General features: G+C 35.4%; 1 protein-coding gene across 8 annotated transcripts in view; it reads right to left on the reverse strand.

Moving 5' to 3' along the window:
• Window positions 1–6,981, reverse strand: part of hlk (hulk) — a 38,682-nt gene that overhangs the window by 29,790 nt on the left and 1,911 nt on the right. The gene's annotated exons all lie outside the window — the stretch shown is intronic.

Here is a 6,981-nt window from a genome sequence, read left to right on the forward strand (position 1 = left end):
ACTGTTGTAAATTTTATTAATATTTGAATTTCGATTCGAATTTATTTTCCTAGGAAAAATTAAATTAAGAAAATTAAAAGAGAAGAACAATGATAAAAAGAAAAAAAATATACGTATAATGTACAGTTATACACAATTTTAAGTTGAATGTAAATTCGTTACTTAGAAAAGAGATATAAGAAAACTTGAGGAAAAGTAAGGAGGAAAATAAAATAAAAAATATGAAGAAATTGTTAGGATGGATAAAAAAAATGTCCAGAAGAAATTAAAAATATTCGTTATTAAGGGTAGCAAAAGGTGGATAAAATTTTGAAATTCATGCATCATCAATAATTTAAAAATGGAAAAATTGAAAGAGAAGAGATAACAAGGAGGAAAGTGTACAGAAAGTCCCCTTTTGATAATGATTTTTTCTTTACGAAGAGGGGGAGCATCGCGCAGTGGATGGTTTTATTTATACCGGAAGAAGCATTCGAATCAGAAGCATATCTTCAGGGTCCCAGTCCGCCTCTAAAGATAGCCACTCAATCGGCCGTATTTCTTGTCTCGTTCTAGACGCGTGGGTCGTGATTGTGTTGGTATTAGTGAGATTCGGCAGCGTGAACCAACGATTTGGGACATTGCGTGGGTGCTGCAGCTCAGGTACAACCCGTGCACGATCTTCGTGCACCACTATTGTTCCAGCACGTTCATCGATGATTTTTCTTCGATGCAATGCACGTGCAAAACACGCTTCGTTTGTCTGAATCAAAATTTTGATTAGAAGGTGATTTTGTGATCTCTGAATTTCTTTTTTTTTAAAGATCGAATTTTAATTATATTGTAAAAATTGGTATTGGAAGATTCGTGTGAAGATACATCGTTTTTGAAATATAAACGATGATTGGTCAAAAGGGGTTTTAATTTGAACCTTTGAAGATTTTTGGTTAAATTAAAGAATTGTGAAATATATGAATTAGAAAGCTTGATGGTCAATGTTACAAATTCCGTGGCATCAAGGTGCAGTGATGGCGATTACTATTACTAGTAATTGTTGTTCTTTTTATAAATATCTTTGCAAATTTTATGGTCGAGTTTGTTGCATTTCTGTGTTTAATCTATTACTGTCTATTTGCTTTCTTGACAAGTGGCTTCCTGTGAATATTTCCATTGAATATTTTACGTGCCTGCAAACCTGCAATTTTATTGCCTTCTTGCACTTGCAAACGTTAAATAAACTTGAAGAATCATAAATGAATCGAACAAACGTGAAATTGCGTTTTCTCATCAAATTTATGATTTTCATCAAAATCATAAATCACGTAAAAAAAAAATCATACTAATCAAATATTTTCGATATTTTTTCGTCCTCTTTGTCAAATAATTCATTTCAATATTTTCAAAAAAAAAAAAAAAAGTATCTAAATTTAACGAGCCAAATCTCTTTTTCAATGTTCTACAACTGTTTAATGTTCTAAAACTTTTACGAATCAACATAGTGATTTAAAAAGAACAATTCTGAACAGAATGATTTATTTTTAAAAAAAGTTTTAAGATAACGAGAAAAAGAATTCTCTTCGAGAATGGCTACAAAGTTGTAACAAAAAAAAAAAAAAGAAGAAAATGTAACAGTTAGCTTATGATTAAAGTAGCGACGACGTGCTCAAGCAAACATACTACCGGCCATCTACTCCTGAATAAACAACCTATAGTATCGAGTGTATATATATCCGAGCAACGCGAATAGTTGGCAGAGAATCAGCGGTGCTTATCACTGAATTAGCAATTTTCTCATTCTCACTTTTTCCTGGCAAACCGATAATTAAATTAAGCCGTGGACAGGTGGCCAAGAATGTTTTCAGATATTTCATCTTTTATCTTTCAAATTTTCTCTACAACGAGTACAACAACACCTTCGTCATATTTAATGTCGTTCCTTAATATTTCTTCTTTTGTGAAAATTATTATTAAAAAATTTTCAAACATTAATGTTCAATTGTATTCAGTGTAAATATTGTTATTATTTTCGATGTAAAAATATTTAATATTCTATCGAAATGATATTTAATTTTCTTTCTTTTCCACGGACAAAAGAATGCAGAATTCGGTGGTGAAAATATCCTTTCGAACGTTTCTCGTTGCCAAATCTCGCAGATGTGGAAAATCATCGAAGTACCCCTCGAAACAATTTTAGATTCTGAACTTCGAAAGATGCATTTTGTTCCCTCCTTTGTAACGATCACGGCCTTGGAATCGATAACCTAACCTCAAACGTGGAAACGCGCGAAAATTTAAACGTTCGCACGTTCCGCAATTGCAAATCCATGCGTTCAAGGATACAATATTTCCACAGTTTTCAATTTCCCATTTCAATTTTACGTTTGTGAAGTTAATGAGAGTGAAATTCGAGACGATGGTTAAACCAGTTGCACGCGGCTGAGAAAACGGAACAGTTTATTAGTGGAACGAAAGCTATAGCGAAACCATTTTCCTCGACCAACGGTATTTCTAAGCCAATGTTATGTATTTCTGGTTTCACCTTTCCTTCTCCTTTCAATGGATTCTTATTAAGTCACGATGAACAACACTATGTGAACAAACTGTAAATCACAGGTTTACACAGGGATGAAACGTTTACGCGTAAATGCCACTCTGTCGAGCGACTTTTCAAGCCGATTAAAGGATAATTGTTCGATGTCCATGACACGATGGAAACGAGGGAATATGGTTGGACAAGAAATCCTCTCCTTAATCGACTAAGCGGAAAGAGCTCGTCTTTCAGGAAGCTCGAAACGAAGAACATCTGGAAATATCCACTTGAGCAGACCGTGTCTTTCGCTTACACGTTTTGATTCTTTTGGAATCGTCTGTAAGCTTTGAGAATATTTTCATTCCATATGGATGACGGTATATAAAGTTTTACTTCAGTTGGAACATTGTTAAATTATTTTATTTTTGAATTTTGATACATTGAAATTTAGAACTTCTTGGTTTTTATTGCTATTGAATTATTTTAATCTAGAATTTTGAATTGTTGTAGAGTTTTAAATTTGAACACTATTGAATTATATTTTATTGATTAAAAATTTTGAAATATTAAATTACTTTCATGTAAATTTTTGAAATATCTAATGCTAGATTATTTTAATATAAGTATTTTGATAACACTTTAGTAGCATACCTTATAAATATCTTAAAAAATATTGAGCATCTAATTGTATAATGCTTTTTCATAAAATGACCAAATCCACTGTTCAGTAGGTAGATACATAGTTTTAAATTAATCAATTAAATTGGCGAACTGAAAATCTCTTTGTAATTACATTTGTTATAGAAGAAATACCTATTACTTTAAATAATATTTAATGTAAATACACATCAATTAATCTAGCTTTCTTAATTATGAGTTCATTAATAAACAGATGAACATTTTTTTCTCTTTCCTTTCTTCCATTTTCCTTTCCTCTTTTTCTCCTTAGAATATCTTTCATTACTCTTCTCATACATTTATCGGGAGAAATTGCTCAATGTCATTAACACTTCACCAAAGAGTTTCTAATAACTTTTACCAAAAAATTTCAATAATTCTCCAAACATTAAAATCCAAGGAACAAACAATTCTATCAAAATCTACTAAAAATCACAAGCGAAGTTAACTCTATTCAAACTCTCTTTCGAAGCAATCGAAAGATTTTTCGAGCTTTACGTTAATTTTATGAAATTTTTAAATTTGAGATCTCGTTAGATACATAACTTTTAGATATTGATAATTAATAAATGCTATAGATAGACCTCTACTTCAGGGACTGAAAAGAGAATAGATCGACTACCCTCTGAATCTTTTGCAGGAAAAATTGGGATTCGCCGCGAGGACGCGATGGCTGGAAATAGGTGCACATCTCGAGCTCGTGGTCCGGGTCTTCGCGACGAGTCTGCTCGAAAAACTCATCGCCATCTTGATGACTTGATCTCTCGAAAGCTGGACCAACGATACTTGAAAAAAAAATCTAAGCGTTGAATTCGCTCGATCGAGGCACAGGTGAACCGAGGTGAATCTTAGGTGCAGGGTGGTCGAGGACGATATGTTTTCAGGCGAGACGATAGCGAGAGGCTTGGCGGCAAGCGCTAAAATAACTCGAACGTGTGCTAAAAGCGGCGGCTACCGGAGCGCCGGCCTTGCTACGGCAAGCTCGAAGAGGTGTCTCTTCCCTGCCGATCGACCAGAACCCCGGCCAATGGAGTGTTTCTATAAAAATGCTCGAAATAAATAATTTTCGCGTGTGTCCATGATCGAGGCCCCGAGGGTGGGAAAGGGGTGGAGCGTGAGAAAGATTTCTCTCGAAGGACTATTTTTACAGGAGGGCAGAGGAGAGGAGAAGGCGCGAACGAAACGTTTCTCTCGGTTCACACTGGTGTATTTTCAGAGTAACTTCGTTACGTCACGGAACGACGTCGAGGAGAGAAGAAACCTGGTTTTTCAGAATGAAAATACCGCGATTCGTTACTTTATGGAATCCAGTTGTGGAGATTAGATTAAATTCAAGAAGAATTTTTTGACGATATCTTGTCAATTTTGTTAAAAAGTATTAAATAATCATTTTGACAAGCCTCCAACATAAATTCCCTCGTATCTCTTCTTTTCTTCCCAATATAATTTCTTCAATTAAGTAGCCTATTTTTCAAAGACGATGCTACTGATTAAAAATTAGCGAATAAACGACAAGGAGGAGAGTAAAGGGAAGGTTAACAAGCGATAATGATTAATAACAATTGATTCGTCGAAGTGATTTCCTCTCCTCTTGGCACCGGCTCGATACAGCCGTCCGAAGCTGCGGATGGTTGCTGTTGGTTATTTCGTCCGTCTTCTAGCATGTTAGCCATTACGTCAGACGGTATTATGAAAACGTGATTCAGGGGAAAATCGCGAGTGGAATGCGGCTTACGTGACACACGCACGCACACACGATGCCAGGAACAGGTTGTCAAGAGAGAAAGAGGAAGACGACCCATGACGCCCGTTGACTTCCAAAGGTCTTAGCCCTTATTAGACCAGGTGTTGGTTGGTTTATCTTTACACGTGACACTTTGCCCGTCGTGCTCCACTTTGCCGTTTTTCCGCGCCATTTCACTCTGGTCGCCTCGTTTCGATTCACGGTGGATGAATCGAGGATCTTGGAATTTAAAACTTCGTTCGTTGGAGGAGGATTAGCCGGGTGATTTGAGCGAATTATAGAGAATCGATAATTCTCGAGAGATCAACCCTCTGTCAATTTGGATTTCTATCTTTGAACCTGTCGTCGTTATTTCTAGGCCAATGATTATTTTTATCGCGAATTTGAGAAAAATTGATTGTATTTTCAATTATATCTATATCAATTTTTAATTTAAACTAAAGATTCAAGATTCAACTTTTATTAATTTTTATCAACCTTTCCTTTCTTTTTTTAAACATCCGAATCAATATCGATTAAATTTCCATTCCCTATAAAAAAATTCCTCGACAAATTTAATTTTCATCGTTAGGAGCGCGAGCTGCTACATCGATAGAATTAAATAAACAGCTGGCAATGCGTCTCGATATGCCACGATCGCCATCAGTGTGCGTCAACGATGTTGAGTCAGTGGCCGCTGCATTTCCTGCATTGGAGCAATAAAATCACAGCCAGACTGACTTCTTGAGTTCCCTTCGGTTCTCACCAACCTCTATCTCCATTCTTGATTTGAATTCTCGCACTGCTTTCCACTTCTGGTCTCGCATCACAATATCGATGTTAATCGAATTTAACTTGTAAATTATATTTCTCTATTTTTTAAAAAAAGAATGATTTTAAATATGTATTTTCATATCGTGTTGTATAGTGTATATGATTATTAACGATTACAAATAATTTTAGGAATTTGATATATTTTCTTTTTGTTGAAAATTGATTTTTTTTTTTTTTTTTTTAACGACGATTTAACATTAAAGAAATTGCAATTTGATTTTTGATTTTCTCTCGTAATTACGGCCAATTCTAAGATTATTTATATAATCGAGCGAGTTTCGAACAAGTTTTTCTTTTCAATTTATTATATTATATCTACTAGAAAAGCTCACAAAACTTTATGCCCTATCTTTATGCATTGTGCCAACTGGTTTCACGCACACTGTTTATATCCAACGTTCGATGCTTCGATACAACCTTTACGCATTATACCAAGGCGTGGCTTCTATATTTACGCGTTCAACTACAATTTTAAACGAATCCGTGATTAATGCCCTCTTCAAACTTCCATCTCATTTAGAGTCTAGCAGACGTCTAAATTTATGTTCCTTAACAACGAGACCTTGGAGAAGAGCAACGAAATCGATATCACTGAATCATCCGTTTATTCCATTGCAATTTTATTTAAATCATCTCGCAGACAATTCGTTTCATTTAAATCGGTATATCGTTTCGCTAGAACCTGCGAATGATTTATCCGTTCATATTCTGATAAATGTTTCATTGTGCCAAGGTGTTGCCAGCCTCTACTATATTTACGCGTCCAAAAATGTATCGGATCAACATCTCGTTCGACGTCTCTTGTTACATTTTATCACAATTATTGTTGCCGCTTTCACGATTTTGGATGGTTTGGGAAATAACTGGCTCGTGAATGACGTAACGAAGGAACGAATCGTTACGGGGGAAAAGGAAAATCACAAACCGACCTATTGCACGCAATTATTATTACACGGCCGCAGTTCACGAAGGCCTGCGTTTACCTCGAGACGGCTTGTCCTACTGAGCGGGCCGGCCACTTGGCAAAGGGAGAGAATTTAATACCTGTTAATTGTCATGCGAATGTAATTCGCGTGCATAACGTGTATATTACACGCAGAGTGTCTTGAGACGAGCGATTTAATCAGCCAGAAGACGATTTGGAAAAATTTCGAGCCCTCCTTCTTTTTTTTTTTAGAAAATCATGTTCTTCGTTTGAAGATAATAAAAGATATAGTATTGAAACGGACTTCCAATC

This window comes from Apis florea, unplaced genomic scaffold (assembly GCF_048593485.1).
Source record: "Apis florea isolate Af1SG1 unplaced genomic scaffold, ASM4859348v1 contig_2291_pilon, whole genome shotgun sequence".
NCBI classification, from domain to species: Eukaryota; Metazoa; Arthropoda; class Insecta; order Hymenoptera; family Apidae; genus Apis; species Apis florea.